The 21,129-nt window shown below is 46.5% G+C and overlaps 2 non-coding genes across 2 annotated transcripts; both read left to right on the forward strand.

The window, feature by feature from the left end:
- Positions 1-20,064: 20,064 nt before the first annotated feature.
- Positions 20,065-20,136, forward strand: TRNAT-UGU (transfer RNA threonine (anticodon UGU)). Its single transcript has one exon. It is a non-coding gene; the product is annotated as a tRNA-Thr (tRNA).
- A 76-nt stretch (positions 20,137-20,212) lies between these two features.
- TRNAT-UGU (transfer RNA threonine (anticodon UGU)) lies at positions 20,213-20,284 on the forward strand. Its single transcript has one exon. It is a non-coding gene; the product is annotated as a tRNA-Thr (tRNA).
- Positions 20,285-21,129: the final 845 nt, after the last annotated feature.

The raw sequence follows: 21,129 nt of genomic DNA on the forward strand, positions 1-21,129 counted from the left end.
GACTTTCTGCCGGCGCCACCTGGAGGTCGAACTGTGTTCCCGAGCGCGTGGCCGAACGTCTTCTTTGTCCAGAACGAGCGCGGCGGTGTTGGCAGAACAGGTGACAATATTTCGAACAGCTTTCTTTTGAAGAAGATACAAGCGGTTAATATTTGTAAAAGACGTGGTACCCCACACCAAAAAACAATATTTTATAACAGAGGAAAAAAGTGCACTATACAACATTTTCTTGATACTATTCGGCATGAAATATCTCAGTCGACACAAAATACCGACAACCTTTGACAGCTTGTTCATCACCATGTCAACGTGATTATTCCAACTCAAATGCTCATTAAAAATAACACCTAAACTTTTGACCGCAGGGACCGTTTCGATGAGCGACTTACCGATCCTCAAACAGAGTGGTGGCACATTTGTCAACTTGTTACGAGGCCGGAAAAGCACGGCCTTCGTTTTTGCAGTGTTTATGTTTAATAAATTATTTTGAGACCATTCTTGGAGTGACTGTAAACATTTTGTGGCTTGTTTCTCAAGATCTGGCAGCTGTGCAGCTCTAAAGAATAAAGTGGTGTCATCAGCGTAAATCACAAAGGTTGGAAGATTACTAATACAGACGATGTCATTAACATAAAGAAGAAACAGCAATGGTCCCAAGATGCTACCTTGCGGGACACCAGAAACGATGTGTCTAATATCAGATAAATCATTGTTTATTTTTACTTGTTGCGATCGAGCACTTAAGTAAGACTGAATTATGTCAAGAAACTGTCCGCGGAACCCGTAATGCTCAAGCTTTGTTAACATTATTTTGTGGTTAATGCGGTCAAACGCTTTTGAAAAATCGATGAATATGCCAAGAGAGAAGTTTCTGCTCGAAGGATTCTAAAATTAGCTCTTTTTGTGTCAGCAGCGCGGTTTCCGTCGAAAGGTTCTTCCTAAACCCATGCTGACTGGGCGTTATTATGTTATTTTTGTCACAAAAACTAGATATCTGGTTGAACAAGATCTTTTCAAAGCACTTTGAAAAAACAGGTAGAATAGATATTGGACGATAATTTGACAGACTGTTTTTGTCTCCACCTTTGTGAATAACTGTGACCTTGGCAAACTGCATTTTCTTAGGGAACACTGCGTGTTCAATACAGCTATTGAAAATACATTCTAACACAGGACTAATTACATCAGCGACATATTTTACTGGTGAAATTTTCAGGTCATCAATATCACACGACTTGCTGTTACGCAAAGCTAGAAGACAATTTTTGATTTCGTTCGCATCAGTTGGAGACAAGAAAGCACTGCAAACAACCCGCGAGTCAAGACACTTCGTGTTCATAAAATTGTAGCTCACGTCTGCCTGAGACACAAAATAGTTATTGAAATCATCTGCTAGTCGTTTCCCACTCACTGTTTCGTTGTTGACTAAAATTTCAAGTGTACTAGGAACAGTTGTACCTCGATTTAGAATTTTGTTGACGTTTTTCCACACAAGATCGCTCCTTTTTAATAAGTCTTGGTTGAACAGATTTTCCATGTACTCTTTTTTCGCCTGTCGAAGAAAATACGTAACTTTGTTCCGGTATGTTTTAAATTGTTGAAGGTCATCTAGTGACCTGGTTTGGATAAAACGGTTGTAAAGGTCTGTTTTTGTTTTTATCATTTTGAGGCATTCGGCGCTTATCCATGGTTTGCGAGCTTTGCGGGGCTTCTTTGAGGTTACGAGAGGAAAGCTTTGTTCATATGTGGATTTAAATATGGTAATAAAGACATTTTAAGCATCTTCTGGGTCCTTGTTTTGCACAACACTCCAGTAAAAATTTGATAGGGCTGCCCTAAAATGATTTAGTGTGTCATGATTAATGCGTCGGTGTGTAATACTTGGAGGCATACGATTTTTAGTAGAGGGGGGGCTCTCGACGACCAGGTATATTGGAAGATGGTCACTTATGTGGCCAATAATTACTCCATAGTTCAGGCGATTCGGTGGGGAGTTAGTAAAAAAGACGTCGATTGCTGTCGCTGCTTGTAATCGTGTGGGGACATTTATAACGTTAATGAAGCCATGGAATCCCAATATCGACTCAAACTCTAACTTAATAACTGATTGTGATAGAAAATATATGTTAATGTCACCCCCTAAAACAAGGTTAAGGTTGTTCTCTGTGACCCATTGGAGGTATTCATCAAGGAAGCAGGCAAAATTCGAGAAGTTGCTTTTTGGAGGTCGGTAAAATACAGAAAAGACGTTTCTACCACTTTGTAAGGAGAGTATTTCATAGTCATCATGAGTTAACGTGAAATCGACAAGAAGGCGGCATTTAAATTTGTTTTCTATCGCTATCATCACGCCCCCACCTCGTTTATCAATACGATTTTGCACATATGTAGTGTAGCTCGGCAAATGCAAGGCTTCACCGCTATCTTGGTACCAAGTTTCAGTAACCATTACTATGTTGAAGTGGAAGTTAAGTGCAGAAAGGAAAGATTCGAACTCGTCACCTTTGTTGCGCAGGGACTGTGCGTTGACGTGAAAAAAAAGACATGCTGCTCTTTTTCTGAGCAGACGCAGTGTTTACAGCAGATGGCAGGAAGAACTGAGACTTTGTTTGGTTTAAAAGGGTGGGCGGCAGGTCCATCAGGGGTGCGAAAAGTGCATTTCTGAGCAAGGGCCTAGCCCCTAAAGCAGTGTGTCAAGTGTACTTTCCTTTGAAATGACTATCGCTGATGCGCCATCAGATTTCCTTACCAGTATTTTTCCATTTGTGTGCCAGACATATTTGAAGTCATGTTGTTTTGCCCATTCCTTCGTTTTTTTCAGCAGATCGCGGCTCCTTTTGGTCAGGTTCTCAAGCACATGCACTTTGCTACCTTGATTTGCTATCTTATTCCTGTTTGCCCACCACAGGTCCCGGGTTTTTTGTCTTGTGAACCGGCAAATAATAGTTGGAATCTTATCTGATTTCGAGGGCAGCCGATGTATAGTGTCCACGTCATCACAGGTTAGTTCTGGGAGCTCAATCATAGCAGCGATGGCATTAATTTTTTTTCATTAAGTCTTCTTTCTCAGATTGAGGTATTCCATGAAACTGTAGGTTTGCTCGCCTATTCCGCCATTCCAACTCGTCAAGCTGAGTTACCAGGGATTCAGTAGGTTCTATTCCTTCTAGTTTCTCAACTCTCTTTCTGATTTCCGTGATATCTTGCTTGTTTTTTTGTACACGGTTAACTAAACCAGTCAGTTGATCAGACATAAATTGCACAGCTGTTTCCATATCGTCAACGGTACGTTTCAGCGGCAATAACACTTCAAGTTTTTTGTCAATGGCTTGCAGCATATGCCACATGTTCTGTATGTTTGGCTCTTCTGCAGCTTTCACAGGCGCATGCGTGCTGGATTTTAGTCCTCTGCATTTAGGACACCTCCAGGTTTTCCGATAATCATTTTTTAGATTTCAGTGTCGCTTCAGACACACCTGCACATTTGCCTACATGAAACACAGTGTGGCATACGCTGCAAGGCACGCCATTTTGATCATCTACCCCTGACTGACACTCCGGGCATTCTTTATCATCACCAGCCATTGTAACACACTTGGCAGCAGCAGTGGTCAGACAGCTGACTAACAATAGGCATGCAAGGAAAACCAAAAGGGGCAAACCAACCTGCGATGGTACAGGAAGACAGGAAGAAAATATGAAATAGATGTCGCCGTGACCACTGCCGCTGCCAATGTGCCCCGAGATGCCACAGCGCCGCTTTTTATCCACGGTCTGGTGGTGGCAGTGCCGCCAAACGGGTCTATTTCTTCTTTGTCGCTGACGGTGATGCAGCTTGCGTCGGCAATCTCGGCGGGAGCGTCGGCGGAAATCTCGGCGGAATTCTGCGATGGTACAGGAAGACAGGAAGAATATATGAAATCGATGTCACCGTGACCACTGCCGCTGCCAATGTGCCCCGAGATGCCACAGCGCCGCTTTTTATCCACGGTCCGGTGGTGGCAGTGCCGCCAAACGGGTCTATTTCTTCTTTGTCGCTGACGGTGATGCAGCTTGCGTCGGCAATCTCGGCGGGAGCGTCGGCGGAAATCTCGGCGGAATTCTGCGATGGTCCAGGAAGACAGGAAGAATATATGAAATCGATGTCGCCGTGACCACTGCCGCTGCCAATGTTCCTTCCTGCTAAAGTGTGGTATGTGATGAATGTGCTGAGTGCTTCCAGGGCAAGCGTTCAAAAACTTCATCGTGTTTTTGCGGTTTTTATTTGGGCATCGACCTGAGAAAGGACGAATCGAACAAACGTAGTGCATCTATTTTGTAGCTGCACTGGGGCCCAGATCCACTGGGAAATAAGCAAAGGGTTCTGCCTTGGCAGCTGGGATGTGGCGCCAGAACACTATTCTCGGATGCGCTGGTCCACCACTCCAGCGTTGTATTACTCTTACCGGGACCCAGATCCGTACTGGCATGACCAAGCATCGAGGGCCAAGAAAGAAGTTATGCATGGCAAGGAAGGCAATTATTGATATTTTCACGTGCCACTATATGTAACATGTTCCTTCCTGCTAAAGTGTGGTATGTGATGAATGTGCTGAGTGCTTCCAGGGCAAGCGTTCAAAAACTTCATCGTGTTTTTGCGGTTTTTATTTGGGCATCGACCTGAGAAAGGACGAATCGAACAAACTTGTTTATTTCTGTGAGGAAAGGTGGGCTTGGCTTGGCGCACTTATTTTTGAGACAAGTTGTCACGCGTTTCATATACCTTCGGGATCAAAGTGATGTCTTCCTCCGGACCGTAATGCAAGTTCGGCTTTTTTGACTTCTCCCCGAATTTCTTGTAAGTTCTTCTCTAAATATATAGGGTGCGATAAAGGGTCCCTTAAAGAAGTTGTACTCGCGTACAGATGGCTGCATGTTCGGTTTTTCATGGAGTATTTGTGTAATGTCAAGAAAAAAAATTGTACGTGGACTTACTCGGCACAATAATTCCTGTACCGATATTTTGTTTGCCACACAGTGCAGGCCCCAGAGCCGATGTACTTAAAAGAGTTAAAAATATGCCAATATTACCATCCATAAAATCCACACAAATACATTATCAGTGAAAACATGGATTCACGATAAATGTCTTTTCGTCTCTTGGTCAACAAATTGTTTCCTGTGCCACAAACCTGGAACCATTGAACATGCTTTTTTAGACTGTTTTGATCCCATTTTTTTCTGGGATGCCCTTCAGGAAACTTTAATAAAAGGCTTACCCCTAGGTGCACATCGAATATAATTTTTACCCTTTCACAAAATAGATGATTTTCCTTTTGATGCAATAATGCTCCTGGGCCTTCACAGCTTGTGGAAAACCAGAATGGAGTTTAACAATGCAGATGAACAAGTCAAGCATGTGCGGGAACATTTCATTCAAAATGGTGTGATGTTCAGAGAAGTGTACAAGGCCCTCCCTGAACAGCCAAAATGGAATGATGTGCTTGACGGTTTGGTAAGGCTGAAAAAAGTTTAACGTACCGTGGAATGCAGAGGTGTGCTGACACGTTTTTATCGTTCATCGCGTCTGTTTTAGTATAGTCGGCAATAAAGAAAAAAAAGGACGTGTTTGGATGGGCCCCGGAGAAGCGGTTTCAGCGGCCCAGCCGGGCCGTGGTATCAGGTGTACAGACAAGCCGAACGAGGATTACCAGCTGGTTTTGCCACATCTGCATACCGGTTCGACAGTTTTAAATAGTTTTTTTGCATGGCCACACTCAAGCGCGGCCTTTCCGTGTTGAACATTTCCGAGACGCTCTAACGCGTTTGACACCGCTGCCGGAAGTAGTTGCCCTCGGTGCTTATCAAATGAATCACGTGTGGGCGGTAACATTCAACGACGAAGAAGGAAAAAAGAAGATATTGCAGGCCGAGGCGTTCGACGCCAAGGAGCACCGCTGTGTGGTCATAGATCCAAGCAACTAGGGCGTCCGGCTGAAGTTGTATTGAATGCTACACGTCCCTGGTAGAGCTCCGCTCTGGCTTCGGGGCCGAGGCACTGCGCAAATACGTCGAAAGTGCCGTGTGCCGCGCTGCGGAATATTTCGTCGCTTCTGCCACGACGAGACCCAGTGTGTGCTTACATACGCGAGTGTTGCAGGCCCGGCCCGAAAGGATGAGATGGCAGAGCACCTGATGGACGAGGTAGATGCCGCGGAAGCCACGCGTAAAGGTAGCATTGAAGAGGCCTCGAAGGATACGCCCCCTTAACTCCCCAGGCCGGATGGAACGCCGAATGCGGACTGCGGCGTGGTGGAAGTAACGCCCGACGATGCTGCGACGACAGACGTAGGGAAGCTACGCGACGTCTCGGATGGAGAACAAGCTTCCCATTCGCGGCAGGGTACCGCATGCGAAACGGATGACATCGACATGCCTCCAAATTCGAGCGTGCCAGCAAAGCGGGCGTACGACGACCGCAACGGAGAAGCCATCAAAGATAATGACGGCAACGAGGAACCCCCGCTAAAGACCCTTCAAGTACGGCGGGCGTCTCTAAAACCGAAGCCTAATGTCTCATCTGACTGGAGGACTACGGCTGCAACGCCTCCGCTGTAGCGGGGGTGACGGTTCAAACACAGCAGCGGTGTCTCGGTCGGTGACCGGGAACAGTGTCTGCCTGTAGTCACCTTCCGGCTACTGCGACGTGCACGACAACAGCGCGAGAGAATTACGAACTTGCTTCATGAGTTCCTGTAATTGAAACGTAACGTCTTTGGCGACTCCACATGCTTTCAATGGCGGCCAATCTAGAAAGTAGCCTACGTGCCGCGAGACTGAATATGAGAGGCCTTTCAACCCGACGAAGACAGCAACAGATAAATAGTCTTCGGGGCGGCTTGTTGTCTGTGATTTCCTTTTTTCTGGAATGCACCGAATATATGTCATGAACGTGAAGCTTTCTTTAAAAGTATTGAATTGTACGTGGCGTGCGAAAGGCGTGTTATATTGCTTGGAGACTTTTATTGTCTCTGCAGACTGGAAGACAAAACTGCTAAACAAGTTTCACGGGACGTTTGTGCAGAACTGTTACTGCAGATCGTTAATGAAATTGGGCTAGAGGGCATTAGCATTGTGCTGACACCAGAAGATCAAGCAAATTTCACGCACTTTCAAGGTGTTTCTCATGAGAGACTTGACCGCATATATGTCCCTGTTGAGTTGGTGCCAGCTTGTTGCAGTTATGAAATCCGACGTGTAAGCTTTTCTGATCACTCTTTGGATATGGCCACCTTTGGTAGAAAGGAAAAAGTGGCAGAATTCAACTGGGAGCTATGGAAATTCAATGAGAAGTTATTGCAAGACGAAATATTTGTTGCTTAAAGAAGGGAATTATCAGCGACTTGTTGCTGAGAACATCGAGCAATTTCATATATGAATGGGAACAATTTAAATGTAATCTTAAACTCGCCGCAATAGAAAGAGCGTGTGTGTTAAGCGCAGAAAGACTCAAGCCGGGATCGTTCGAGCAAGAAATAAAAAATAAAAAGTAAACTTGAAGTTATTGATGAAGAGAGGTACCACAGCGCAGTGGTAAGGGCACGCGCCGAGAGGCTATGGCAGGGTGAAACGCCCAAAAAACGAGCGCTGAGCGCAGAAAAAGGGCATGCGGTGAAAAAAGAGATAAACAAAAATTGTTATCACGATCAATTAACGAGCTAAAAGGCGTTGGTTGAGCGGGCCTTTTTGGAATATTATAGATAACTGCTTAGCCAGAAACTAAATGCTATTGGCAACTTCAGAACCGACTTTTTTCCGCTCATGCCTGTTCTGGATGATGACGTCAAGCAGACTCTTGAGAGACCTATAAGTGTATCAGAAATAGAAGCAGCCATTGACGAATTAGGTTCCCGTTAGTCGCCTGGTCCGGACGGCTATGGTGCCGCCTTATACAAGTTTTTAAAAGCTGAAATGGCTTCTTGCCTACAGCGCGTGATTGCTGAATGCTATGAATACAACTGGACCCTTCCGTCTTTCAAGATTTCTCATATAGTATTAATACCCAAACTGAGGACCCTGTTAGGTTACTCTGCGTCGAAAACTATCGTCCTATAAGTCTAACAAATGTCGACTATAATATATACATGAAGGTGCTTGCCAGTCGGTTACAGAATGTTATCACGTCACTCGTCGGTCCGCACCAGACAAGCGGCATAAAAGGCAAGTCAATTTTGACAAATATACACACAGCAAGAAGTGTCCTGGAATGTTGTGTCGCAGTGCATGACCGCGTAGTTATGCTGCAATTAGATCTGCAGAAGGCATTCGATAGGGTCAGACACGATATCCTGTTCGTGCTTTTGGAGCACGTGAACATCGGCTCTGTCATCACTGACGGCGTGAAAACGGTGTATAAAGAGTGCCTCGCCAAATTAGTCATAAACAGGGATTTAAGTGAAAGCATACCAGCTCTGTCTACTGTCCGACAAGACTGTTCACTCCCGCCCCTCCTCTTCGCCCTTTTCTTGGAGCCATTGTATTTCAGACTCCTTACGGGACCAAACATTATTTGATTCGGAAGTTAGGGTTTTGGCCTACGCAGACGACATCGCAGTGTTTTTTTTACCGAACCAGGACAGTGTGCGTGCAGTTGTTTAGGAAACCGCGGAGTTCTGTAGGGTAACTGGTAGCGCAGTAAGTTGGACAAAATGCTTAGGATTCTGGCATGGAGACTGGGAACACACTGCAGAATTTTTCTGTCAAATGCAATGGACGATAACCCCTGGCAAGTAAGTACCTTGGAATCCCTCTTAAGCATTACCGGAAAAGTAAAGAATATTGGGACGAGGAAACACTGCGAGTTAAATCTGGTACAGCTAAATGGGGAGGGCACAATTTTTCCATGTTTTCGAGAACCACTGTGTGTAACGTATTTCTGGTTACCAAAAATATTTTGTTTTGCAAGCGTTGTGCATGAGAATAGCGGCGGTGCAGAAGCTGCAACGAGTAGTTGCGACGTTTGTATGGGCCTCTACATGGGAACGTACAGGCCGGTGCAACCTATTCCATGCCATACGGAACGGGGGTCTCAGGCTATCGCATTTATCTTTCAGACAAGAATTTAACCGTTTTTTTTTCTTGCGCGATCAAAGTGATCAATTTCTAAGAAAAATAATACAAGTGCGATTATGTCAATCACTGCTTGAGTATGTAATGTCCACAGTATCAAGCACAACGGCGTTAAGTCCATTTTTGCACGAAGATGTCGCATCCTTTCGTATTCTCCAAGCGAGGTTTTCGGAAGAGTATTTGGCCAAAGTGTCGCGTACGATGCTATATAAAGATCTACGTGATGTGTTGATGCCAGTACCAGTGTATCGTGCTGTGTATAAATTAGCTACTGAGCGTGATGTCCTTAAAAGGGTTAAAAAATGTTAATCTGAGTCTCGGCCAAATCTTTCTTCTTTCAGTTGCATACAGGCACTCTAATAGTGAAGCCATGGCTGCAAAGCAAAGGTCTCTTTTTGCCTTGGAGCGTTAACTGTATTATCTGTAAAAAGCCAGATACTATTGAACATATCTTTATCGACTGCCACGACGCAGTTTTCCTGTGATATATTCTTCAGCGAGCTTTAAAAAAAGATTTGCCGGTAACGCCTTTTGGGATACGTTTCCTGCCATGTGCTTAACCTGAAGGAGTGCTGCTGTGCATGCACCGCGTGTGGAAAACAGGAATAGATGTAAGACATGAACATGTTGTTATACATCCCGCTCGGCAGTATTCCGCTGAGAGTGTGACGTACATCAGGAATGTTTTTAAGGCCCAGAATGGACCTCTCGACTGGTTACCGGTCTTGGACGAGCTGTCCTCTAGGAGGCATTTTTAACTGCAATGCACTAGAGAGAACTAAACAAGTGCTTTAATCTCTTTCTATATAGCAGTGCTGCCTTTTTGTGTGATTGTATTTGCCAAGTCGGAATTAAAAAAAAGCCGCTGTAGCTCAGTGGTAGAGCTTCTGTTGCTTTTTTTTTCGTCGGGAGGGACCATCATACAGAAGTGAGGATTAAAGTAATCGGTTCGAGGCACCGGCCGCTATAGCTCAGTGGTAGATAGTTGGTCTCGTAAACCAGCGGTCGTGAGTTCGAAACTCACTGGCGGCTTCAGTACCTCTTTTTTCCAGTTTGGACGGACAATCATTCACAAGTGGAGATTGAAGTAATCGGTTCGAGGCACCGGCCGCTACAGCTCAGTGCATTCCATTTCCGGCCGCCGAGGCGAATGGACTTGTTCATTTTCGCTCTCAGCGCGACACGAACGGGACACAAGACGAAGGACTAGCACAAACAGGCGCTGACTATCAACTGGTTTTTTAATGAAGAACGAAAAGCGTATAAATACATGCAGTGAACTGCTTATCAATTAACAAAAGTTATCTGGAAGGCACGTGGGAGGTCAGATAGCTCTGTTCCGACATAAAAATAAATTAACACGCGAGGTAATGGAAGCCTTTTATATTTACCACAACGGCGCAAAATGTATCAGCAGCCCTTCCATAACGTTATCCGAGAGGGAATTAAGCTATCTGACCTCCCACGTGCCTTCCAGATAACTTTTGTTGATTGATAAATAGTTCACTGCTTGTATTTATACGCTTTTCGCTCTTCAATAAAAAACAGTTGATAGTCAGCGCCTGTTTGTGCTAGTCCTTCGTCTTGTGTCCCGTTCGTGTTGCGCTGAGAGCGAAAATGAACACTTACCAACTCGCCCAAATTTCCGCCTTGCTGAACGGACGTGTGCGTCATGACCTCTGTAGGAGCGGCTTCAGCGGCCCAGCCGGACCGTGGTACTAGGGGTGTTGCCAGCGATGACCAGGAATATCATGTGCTTCTTCCTCAGCTACCAACAGGTCGTGTTGTTTTAAATACCGTTTTTTTTTGCATGCAGATGTGCGGTCTTGACCGTACCGTGTGGAACATTTCCGTGTTGCGCTGGCTTGCTTATCGCTGCTGCCCGACGCAGTCGCACTGCATGGGGCGTTTCAAATGAGCCATGTGTGGGCAGTGACATTTAAAAGTGATGGTGTGAAGAAGATACTCAGCGATGGCGACATAAAAGTGAAAGAGCGACGTTGTGTGGTCATCGACCCTAACAATCAAGACATTCATTTGAAGCTACACTGGATGCTGCATAACGTGCCAGATGAAGATATACGCTCTGCCCTTTAATCATTTGGAAAGGTGACTGAAGTTACAAGGGAACGGTGGTGAGTCCAAGGTGTCCAGGACAACAGATTGTCGACGCGACTAGTGAGTCTTAGGCTCAAAACGGGCCGGTCGGTCGACGATTTGCCCCATCAAGTACGCATTGCGGGGGAGCAGGCACTCGTTGTTGTCCCGGGGAGGGCTCCGCTCTGCCACCGGTTCCGTAACACAGGCCATGTACGGCGGGAATGTCGTGTTCCGCGTTGTGCGCTTTGCCGGCGCTACGGGCACGACCAGTCTGAGCGCGTGAGAACGTACGCCAGTGTCATTGGATTGAGAGGGAAAGAGGACGTCTCCAAGGTGCCCCTGGACGAGGCCGACGCCGAAGAAGTTTCAGGTGGCAACGACAGCGTGCCAAAGGTTGCACCTGAACTGCCTCCTGAGAGCACCGATACAGACAGAAAGCAGGAGGACGTCAAGCACTTCGAAGCAGGTTCCAGCGTCCTGGAAGCCAAAAGCGTAGGTGAGCCGGAGGAAACACCCGACGTTGAGCAGGGCGTCGTCGATATGGACGGCGTTGAGGCAAGCAGAAGCGAAGCAGCGGCCAAAAGATCGCGCAAGGAAACGTTAGACGACGGTGAGCTCCTTTCCCTCAAGTAACAACGAACCACCACCCAAAAGGGTGCGGGGCATCTTTTCGCCCGAAACCTACCATCCCGCCGGAAAGAAGACCGGCGGCACCAACGCCTCCGTAGACGCCGCGACCTGTGGCCTCGAAGGGCTCCCAGGAGCACAACGCCTAGCAATAGACGGACAAGCAGCGGTGTGCTCGCGTGCCGCCACCAAAGTATGAGACAAGAGACAGTGTTGGGCATGTAGTACTGTATGCTGCACGCAAAGAGTAATTCTGACTACTGCTACGCGTCACATGTCTCTCTCCACTGCACGAGCTGTCTGTTCCTGCTCTTAAATCATGGCAAAAATGGAGAAAGCACTAAGGATTGCCACTATTAATGTTCGAGGTCTCTCAGCAAGGCGGCGAAAATACCAGCTAAGCCGCATCTGCCTAGACGATGAGCTTGGCATTGTGGCTGTGCAAGAAAGGAAAGTTGAGAGCCAGGAGCAGACGGATCGTTTTGTTGCAGTGTTTACGGCGCATTATAATGTTTCTATTTGGCGTGCTGTAGGTATATCTGGTGGTTGTGCCGTCCTAACACGTAAATGCGTTGGCATTTTTTAGGAGTCTCTAACTGTCAGTGAAAACGGTCGTCTAATTGTTTTAAATTTCCTTTTTTTCCAGTTCGCAATGGCGACTGATATGTGTGTATGCACCAAATGATATGCAAGACCGATTTATCTTCTTTGAAAACCTTGAACCCTATATCAAATGCAATAAGGTTGTTATTCTTTTGGGTGATTTCAACTCTGTCTGTTGTAGGGAAGATCGTGTGAACAATCGCCACGTTAGAGATAAAAGCGCTGAACTTTTGAGCAGGCTAATCAATGACCACATCTTGAAGATATCGGCATGGTTTTGTCGAATGCGGGAAGATGACAATACACACATGTTCAGAGGAAAAGTCATGCTAGACTAGACCGAGCTTATTTGTCGCTGGATCTGATACCTTTGTAGCGGCTACTCCGTTACGCCCGTATCATTTAATGACCACTGTATAGCCTCCTTTACGCTAGGGACAAAACGAAAGCAGTCAAAATTTAATTGGCAATTGTGAAGCTGAATGCGAAACTGCTCGAAGATGTCACTTTTTTAATAGAGTAAAAGAAAGGATTGACGATGTGTTGACAAGAGAGCCCGCGCAGTATGCGGTCGCGTGGGAGGAACTAAAGATTCAAGTAAAAATGATGGTGATTGAAAGGGCACTATCCGACGCTACAACCAAAACGTTAAAGGAAAAGGAGCTCAAACGGCAACTTGAATGGCTTGTAAAGATGGAAGGTGCGGAACTCGGTCGGTGCATACACTAGAGAAGTAAGCAAAATTAATAGCGAATTGGAACTGCTTGATGTGGGAAAATACAAAGCAGCAGTGATTCGCGCACGCGCAGAAAGGTTGTGGCTGAGGGAAACGCCAAATAGACGGGTGTTGGCCGATGCAAAGCGATACGCCACGGAGAAGGTAATCAGATATCGTATAAAAATGTAGTTAGTTCTGATAGCGCGGTAATTTCAACGGCATTCGTCGAGCACTATAGGTATCTTTTTGGAGGCGCAAAACAAGTGCAAAGTGGGTTTGAAGGGTAGTTTCTTGCTGACATGCCTAAGTTAGATGGCTAAACTAAAGGGAACCTAGAAGGTGTCATAAGCACGAATGAAATTGTGAGGGCGATAAAGGAATTAGCTGAAGGCAAGTCGCCCGGGCGCGATGGCTTAGGAGCATCCTTTTACAAGGCTTCCGGGCCCAAACTGTCAGTGATCTTACACCGTGTGTACGCTGAAGCATACGAGCAAAATAGACTGCCCCCTTCTTTCAGGACAAGTCATATGTTGCTAATACCAAAAACAGAAGACCCAGAGAAGCTGATGTCGGTTGAGCCATACAGGCCAATTACATTAACAAACACCGATTATAAAATTTTAATGAAAGTTTTAGCGAAGAGAACACAAACAGTAATGAAAAGTCTTGTGGGGCCTCACTAAACATGCGGAATCAAGGGCCGCACGATCACAACTAATACTTATATTGCGAGAAGTGTGTTAGTGCTGTGTCGCTTTCGCAGGCCGAGTTGCTATGTTGCACCTTGACCTAGCGAAAGCTTTCGACAAGGTCTGGCATGAAATAATGTTCGAGGTGCTAAAACACATCAATATCAGTCACGTGATTACTGAAGGTGTCAGGATGGCTTACAGTGACTGTACAACGCGTATTGCAATAAACAGGACGCTTAGTGAACTTTTTCACGTTCAGTCATCAGCGAGGTAGGGCTGCCCACTCTCCCCACTGTGGTTTACCTTGTACCTTGAACCTTTTTGTGCGGCCCTGTTACGCCATGAAAGCATTCGTGGCTTCTAACTGCAGTCATCTGAAGTTAGTGTTAGCTTACGCGGATGATATCGCTGTATTTTGCGGGGAAAGAGGCAATGTCTTTGAGGTGGCTCAAGTAGCCGACAAATTTTGCAAACAGACGGGCTCCCAGGTTAATTGGGAAAAGAGCGTTGGCTTCTGGCACGGCAACTGGGACGTGACTCTGGGCTATTTTGCAAATATGGCGTGGACGGTGACACCAGCTAAATACCTGAGAGTCCCGCTGCAGTATTACAAAGGAAATAACGAATATTGCAAGGCAGAAATGGAGACCTTGAAAGAAAAGACTTCAATATGGCAAGGTCGTGGTTTCTCGGTGTTTGCGCGGGCTACAGTTTGCAATGTATTTCTTGTGGCAAAGATTTGGTATGGGTTGCAAGCTTTTTATGTCGCGCTTGAATGTGCAAAAAGTGCACACACCTCTTGCAGTGTTCATTTGGGGTTCGACTGGGAGAGGGTTAGTCGCTCAAATCTTTTCCGATCTGTTCGCAATGGAGGACTTTGCTTAACAAATTTGTTTGTTAGACAAATTGGTCACGGTTCTTTTCGTTACGGGACCAAAGTGATGGTTTTTTGCGCACAATGTTGCATGTTCGACTGGCGAAAACTTTACCTGATTTCATTTTTACCACTAGTAATGCTGTGAATCGTTGCGTAGTTGGTTATCTGCACGAAATTGTGTCATATCGCGTACTAACAGCACATTTTTCATTAGAGTACTTGTCTTTGGTTTACAAAAAGAAGTTATACAAATACTTAATTGACATCATGATGCCAGCCCCACTGTACAGAACGATGTACTGCGGAGGCCCAGGAGATGACGTTTTAAAGAGTGAAAAGGTGCCAGTAAGAGCTTCAATTAAATCTTTCTTTTTGAAGCTGCACAGTAATAGTGTTCCAGTAAAGACGTGGCTCGAGGACAAAGGAATTTTTGTGCCCTGGACCGTAAATTTTCTTTTGTGCAAAAAACAAACCAGAAATCATTTAATATTTTTTCATTGAATGCTGGGATCCTATATTTCTCTCGGACATTTTACAACGCAGACTTAAAAAGGAACTGCCAATTACCTTTTCAGGAATCAAGTTATTAACTGCACAGACTGATGATCACACACCGTATGACATATTCATGCTCCTGAGCCTCGACAGTTTGTGGAAGACAAGGATGGTGGCTGTGCGACATGCAGACGTCGTTGTTCTGTCTGCCCGTGAAAAGTTTGATAGTGTTACATGCATTGCAGAGGTGTATCGCGCACAAACGGAGCCGCCGCAATGAATGGCTGTTCTTGACGATTTGGTCAGACTGAGAAAATTTTAACCACGCCGGGCCTGCCTGTTCTGGTGTATTTTAGTCGTGCCTGTATTGTTTGAATTGTTGTCTGAGGAGGCAATAAAGAAAAAAAATCTGCTATAGCTCAGTGGTAGAGAGTTGATCTTGGAAGCCAGCGGTCGTGAGTTCGAACCTCACTGGCGTCTTCTGTGCCTTTTTTTTCTTTCAGTCCGGAGGGACCACCATACACAAGTGGGGATTAAAGTAATCGGTTCAAGGCACCGGCCGCTATAGTTCAGTGACAGAGCTTTGTTCTTGTAAACCAGCGGTCGTGAGTTCGAACGTCACTCGCGGCTTCTGTGCCTTTTTTTTTCTTTCAGTAGGGAGGGATCATCATACACAAGAGACAGGTCGTCCGAGCTATACATGGATGAGGCCGATGCAGAAGAGGCCTCGCAGGCAGAAAAACCCGCTGCGGTACTCACGAAACCCACGCTTGATGTTCAGGTAGCGGTAGAGCCCTGCCCCAGCGTCAGCACAACCCCAAGTTTGAAGAAAGATGCTGGGCAAGAAGAGATTGCGGCGTTGCAAAACGTTTCGAAGGAGCTCACGGCGGACGACTCGAACTCCGTGTCTACCGAGGTCGACCCAATGAATATTTCTCGGGGAGAAGCTGGCGTTGGTGCCTGCCTGGCAAAAAAATGCCGAAGGAGAGCAGCCTGACGCCAGTGCCAGCGAGGAACCACCGTCGAAAACGGCCGGTATGAGGAGACCCACATTCAAACCTCGTCCGAACCTCCCGAGTGAGCCGAGGCTGGCGGCAAAACCGCCTCCCTAACAGTGCGGTTCCCGTGTCGGGTAGTGGGGGGTTGAGGTGGAGGCGGCGCCTACAAGAGGAAGACGACGGTGATGAGAGTGTGTGTGCTTGTTGCCCTGAGACGTGCAGACAGCTGGTTGACTTTCAAGACAACTGCGGACGGCTGAATGAAAGAGCACTACATGGACACTTCAGGCGCTGTGAGTTCAGAGGCACCTTTGGCCCCTTACAAACATTTCTTGCGGGGCCTGCCCCAGTAGATCATGGTGGTCAAACTTGATGCAGCGTTTTGTTTAGCGTCTCTAAATGTTCGTGGCTTAGGAGCACGAAGGAAACAAAGGCAGCTCTATCGCCTTTTTGTTGAAAACGATCTTGATTTAATTGCCATCCAAGAAACTAAGATCGAGAGCGCGGAACAAACTGATCGCATGGTGTCCTCTTCTCGTTCTTTGTACGACATATGTGCCTGTCATTCTGTCGGCACGTCAGGAGGCTGCGCTCTCTATATTCGAAAAATTTAGGTATTAATGTTGTTTCTGTTCCTGCTTTCGAAAGTGATCGCCTACTTCTTGTTGATTTTTGGTTTTCGAATCTATGTTGGCGTGTTTTCTTTGTTTATGCTGCGAATGCCGAGACTGAGCGCAGAAAATTTTTTGAAGGCCTTGAACCGCATCTAAATTGCGACAAGATTTTAATCCTGTTAGGCGACTTCAATTGCGTTTGTTTTGCTCAGGATCGCGCAAAAGCTTCGTGGGTGAGGAATAAAAACGCTCAGCTCTTTATTTCTTTTGTCGGTGACTGTAACCATGAAGACATGGGTAATTTGTACGCTTGAAATGCTCGCCCCAGATATACTCATTTTCAACGTGATAGCCACGCCAGACTGGACCGAATGTATTTCTCACTTGAACTTATTCCACTGTGCTCTGGGTATGACGTCAAGCCCGTAAGTTTCAGTCACCATTGTTTAGTTATTGCAACTTTCGGCACCAAACAAAGGAGGTCACAATTTAACTGGCATGTGTGGAAGTTCATCGCGAATCTTTAAGAAAATAACAATTTTGTAAAAGTGACCACGAAAGAACTTGAAAAACTACATTCAGCGCAGCCCTCCAGTTGTGCAGTTGAATGGGAGGAGCTGAAGCAGCGAGCAAAGATTATGGCGATCGAAAATGCTAGTACACTTCGATATGCTGAGAAGCAAAAGGTGAAAGAAATGCACAAAGAACTCGATTTTTTGCTTAGCATGGATAGCTTTCATCCAGGAATGTACACGAGAGAAATAAAAGACATGAAACGGCAGATTGAATGCTTTGACACTGTTAGGTACAAGGCAGCACTGATACGGGCGAGGTCTGAAAAACTCTGGGCGGGAGAGACGCCAACAAAACGAGCGCTGTCCGACGAGAAAAGATACTCGAATCAGAAAGAAATACGGCAAATTAATAACGGAGGCATCGTCACTAGTGATACCGCTGAGATCAAAAACGTGATTGTAGAACACTTCAAGGAATTGCTTGGCCACAGACGCGAAGTGAAAGACGACTTCCTGACTGGAGTTTTGCACCAAATGCCAAACCTCGTTGATGAAGTCAGAACACGTCTCGAGCAACCCATTACTTTGGCTGAAATCGAACGAGCAATAGACGAACTGCCAATAGGAAAGTCGCCAGGACCTGATGGCCTAAGCGCTGCATTCTACAAAGCATTTGAGGTCCCGGTCGTCCACATTCTGCTCAGAATGCTAGTCGAAGCGTATGAGCGTAAGCAAGTTCCTCTGTAATTTACCAGCTCGCACATCGTTTTAATTATAAAGTCTGAGGATCCAGAAAAATGCTTGGTGGGGTCTTATCGCCCGATAAGCCTCACCAACGTGGATTACAAAATATTCTTGAAATTACTAGCCAAAAGGCTACAAAGTGTGATAGCAAATCTAGTTGGGTCACACCAGACGTGCGGCATTTAAGGCCGTAGCATCGCAACAAACGTACACGTTGTACGGACATTTTTGGAATGCTGTGACGTGCTTGGTGCCCATGTGGCAATGATGCAACTGGACCTCGCCAAAGCCTTCGACCGGGTTTCGCATGATGCCCTGTTTCTGTTGTTGGTACACTCAAACGTTGGCCGCGTTCATTTTGTAGGGCGTTGGAATGGCGTTTGCGAACTGCACGACGTGAGTTAGTATTAATGGGGAGCTCACCGATAGTATTTGCTTGAGATCGGCAGTAAGACAAGACTGCCCTCTGTCATCCTTATTGTGTGCAGCATATCTCGAGCCTCTCTGTTTGACGATCCTAAATAACGACCGTATAAGTGGTTTTAGGCTACAGTCAGTGCATGTGAAAATACTAGCGTACGCAAATGACACTGCGACGTTTTGTTCGAACACAGAAAGTGTTCAAGAAACTACCACTGTGGTGGAAAAATTCTGTCAACAGACCGGCTGCAAAGTGAACTGGGAACAGAGTGCTGGGTTTTGGCACGGCGATTGGGACGTCACACCTCAGCACTTTCTTGTCTGCAATGGTCGAACTTGCCGACTCAGTATCTGGTCGTGCCACTCGATTCATACCGTGATCCCACCCACTACTAGGGCGACGAAACGGAGGGGGCGAGAGAGAAGGCAAATGGGTGGCAAGGCAAGCCACTGTCAATGTTTCGCGTGCTTATGTGTGTAATGTGTTCCTTGTTGCCAAGATATGGTACGTTGTGAATGTGCTTTCCGCTGCTCAGGTTAGCAACCAGAAAATCAATTGCGTCTTTGCAGTTTTTATATGGTCATAAACGTGAGAAATATGTCGCAGGACAAATTTATTTCTTCCTGTAAAGGCTCGGGGGTTGGAGCTTGTGAATTTAATTTTGCGACAGGTTGTTTCACGCTATTTTTTTCTTCGCGACCAGGCAGACGCCTTCTTGCGCACAGTCATGCAGGCACTGCTGCGAAAAATGCTCCCTCAGTTTGTGGTGTCCTCGAGTGAGAATATGGGTGGCGCAGTGACAGGTTACATGCGCGAAGTTGTCCTTTCGTACAGAATGCTACACGCACCTTTTTCAATGGACTACTTGAGCAATGTGTGTAAACGGAAACTGTATAAGGACCTTGTGGATATGATGCTTCCATTGGCGATGTACCGTTTACCACAGCGTGAAGGCCCTGGACAAGACGTCTTAAAACGTGTGAAAAAGATGCCAGTTAGACCCTCAGTTAAAACTTTCTGCTTTAGATTGCATTCCAACACACTACTAGTTAAAACTTGGCTGCATGAAAAAGGTATATTCGTTCCTTGGACAACAAACTACCTTCTTTGCAAGAAGCCTGAAACAATAGAGCACGTCTTTCTGGACTGTTGGTACCCAAACTTTCATTGGGACGTCCTCCAGAGAACACTGAAAAAAGAAATTCCTTTAGACCCATCTGAGATACGGTTTCTACCAGTCGAGAGTGAGGGCATTCCTTTAGATTTAATCATCCTCCTGGGCCTCCATAACCTTTGGAAAACGAGGATGCAAGTTCTGCATGCAGATCTCAATACACGTCCTGTGCGCGAAAATTTCATCGAAAGTGTGGTGCTCCTTAGAGAAGCATACAGGGCACTACCCGATCCACCTGAGTGGAATACCTCTCTAGACGAACTTGTGTGTTTGAAGAGATTTTAAACCTTTCGCGATGGCCAACGTGTCACTGTCGCGGTTTTAACATTTATGTGAAAATTGTTGTGTTTCCATGTCAAATTAGGCAATAAAGAAATAGCCGCTGTAGCTCAGTAGCAGAGCGTTGGTCTTGTAAACCAGCGGTCGTGAGTTCGAACCTCACTGGCGGCTTCTGTGCCTTTTTTCTTTCAGTCGGGAGGGACCATCATACAGAAGTGAGGATTAAAGTAATCGGTTCGAGGCACCGGCCGCTATAGCTCAGTGGCAGAGCGTTGGTCTTGTCAACCAGCAGTCGTGAGTTCGAACCTCTCTGGCGGCTTCTGTGCCTTTTTTTTTCTTTCAGTCGGGAGGGACCATCATGTACAAGTGGGGATTAAAGTAATCGGCTCGAGGCACCGGCCGCTACAGGTCGATTCTGCTTCCGGCAGCCGAGCTGATCCGATCGCAGTATCATGGACTCCAGCGGAGCTGCGACGGCGGCCTTCGACGGCCGCGGAAACAGGATGGATGACTGCGAAGATAAGGAGTACCAGATAATTTTGCCGACACTGCCAACAGGACGTGTTTTCAACAGAGTTTTTCTTCACGGAGACGTGCGAGCGAGGCCGTTTCGGGTCGAGGATTTCCGCGACGCCCTGGCCGAGACCGGTACGCTCCCCGACGTGGTGGCGTTAGGGGTGTACCAAATCAACCACGTGTGGGCGGTCACCTTGCGGAGCACGGAAGCAGCGAAGCAGTTGCTCGCCTTCAATGAGCTGCAAGTTAAGAGACGCCGCTGCCTCATCATCGACCCGGAAGTCCAGCAGGTAAAGCTGCGGCTACACTGGATGCTTCATGGTGTGGCCGACGACGACATCCGGACGGCATAAGCGGCATTTGGCAAAGTGACCGACGTTACGCGAGAACGGTGGCGGATCCAAGGCGTCAATGCCAAGAGCTCAACGACAAGAACTGTCCTACTGAAGTTGAAGCCCGGTCTGAAAGTGGATGACCTACCACACCACGTACGCGTCGCTGGAGAGTTGGCTCTTGTCGTGGCGCCTGGACGTCCAATGCAGTGCCTGCGCTGCCACAGTACGGGCCACGTGCGGCGTGAATGTAATGTTCCCCGCTGTACGAAATGTCGGCGGTACGGTCACGCGGATACCAACTGTGTCCGCACTT

This window comes from Amblyomma americanum, chromosome 5 (assembly GCF_052857255.1).
Source record: "Amblyomma americanum isolate KBUSLIRL-KWMA chromosome 5, ASM5285725v1, whole genome shotgun sequence".
NCBI lineage: Eukaryota > Metazoa > Arthropoda > Arachnida > Ixodida > Ixodidae > Amblyomma > Amblyomma americanum.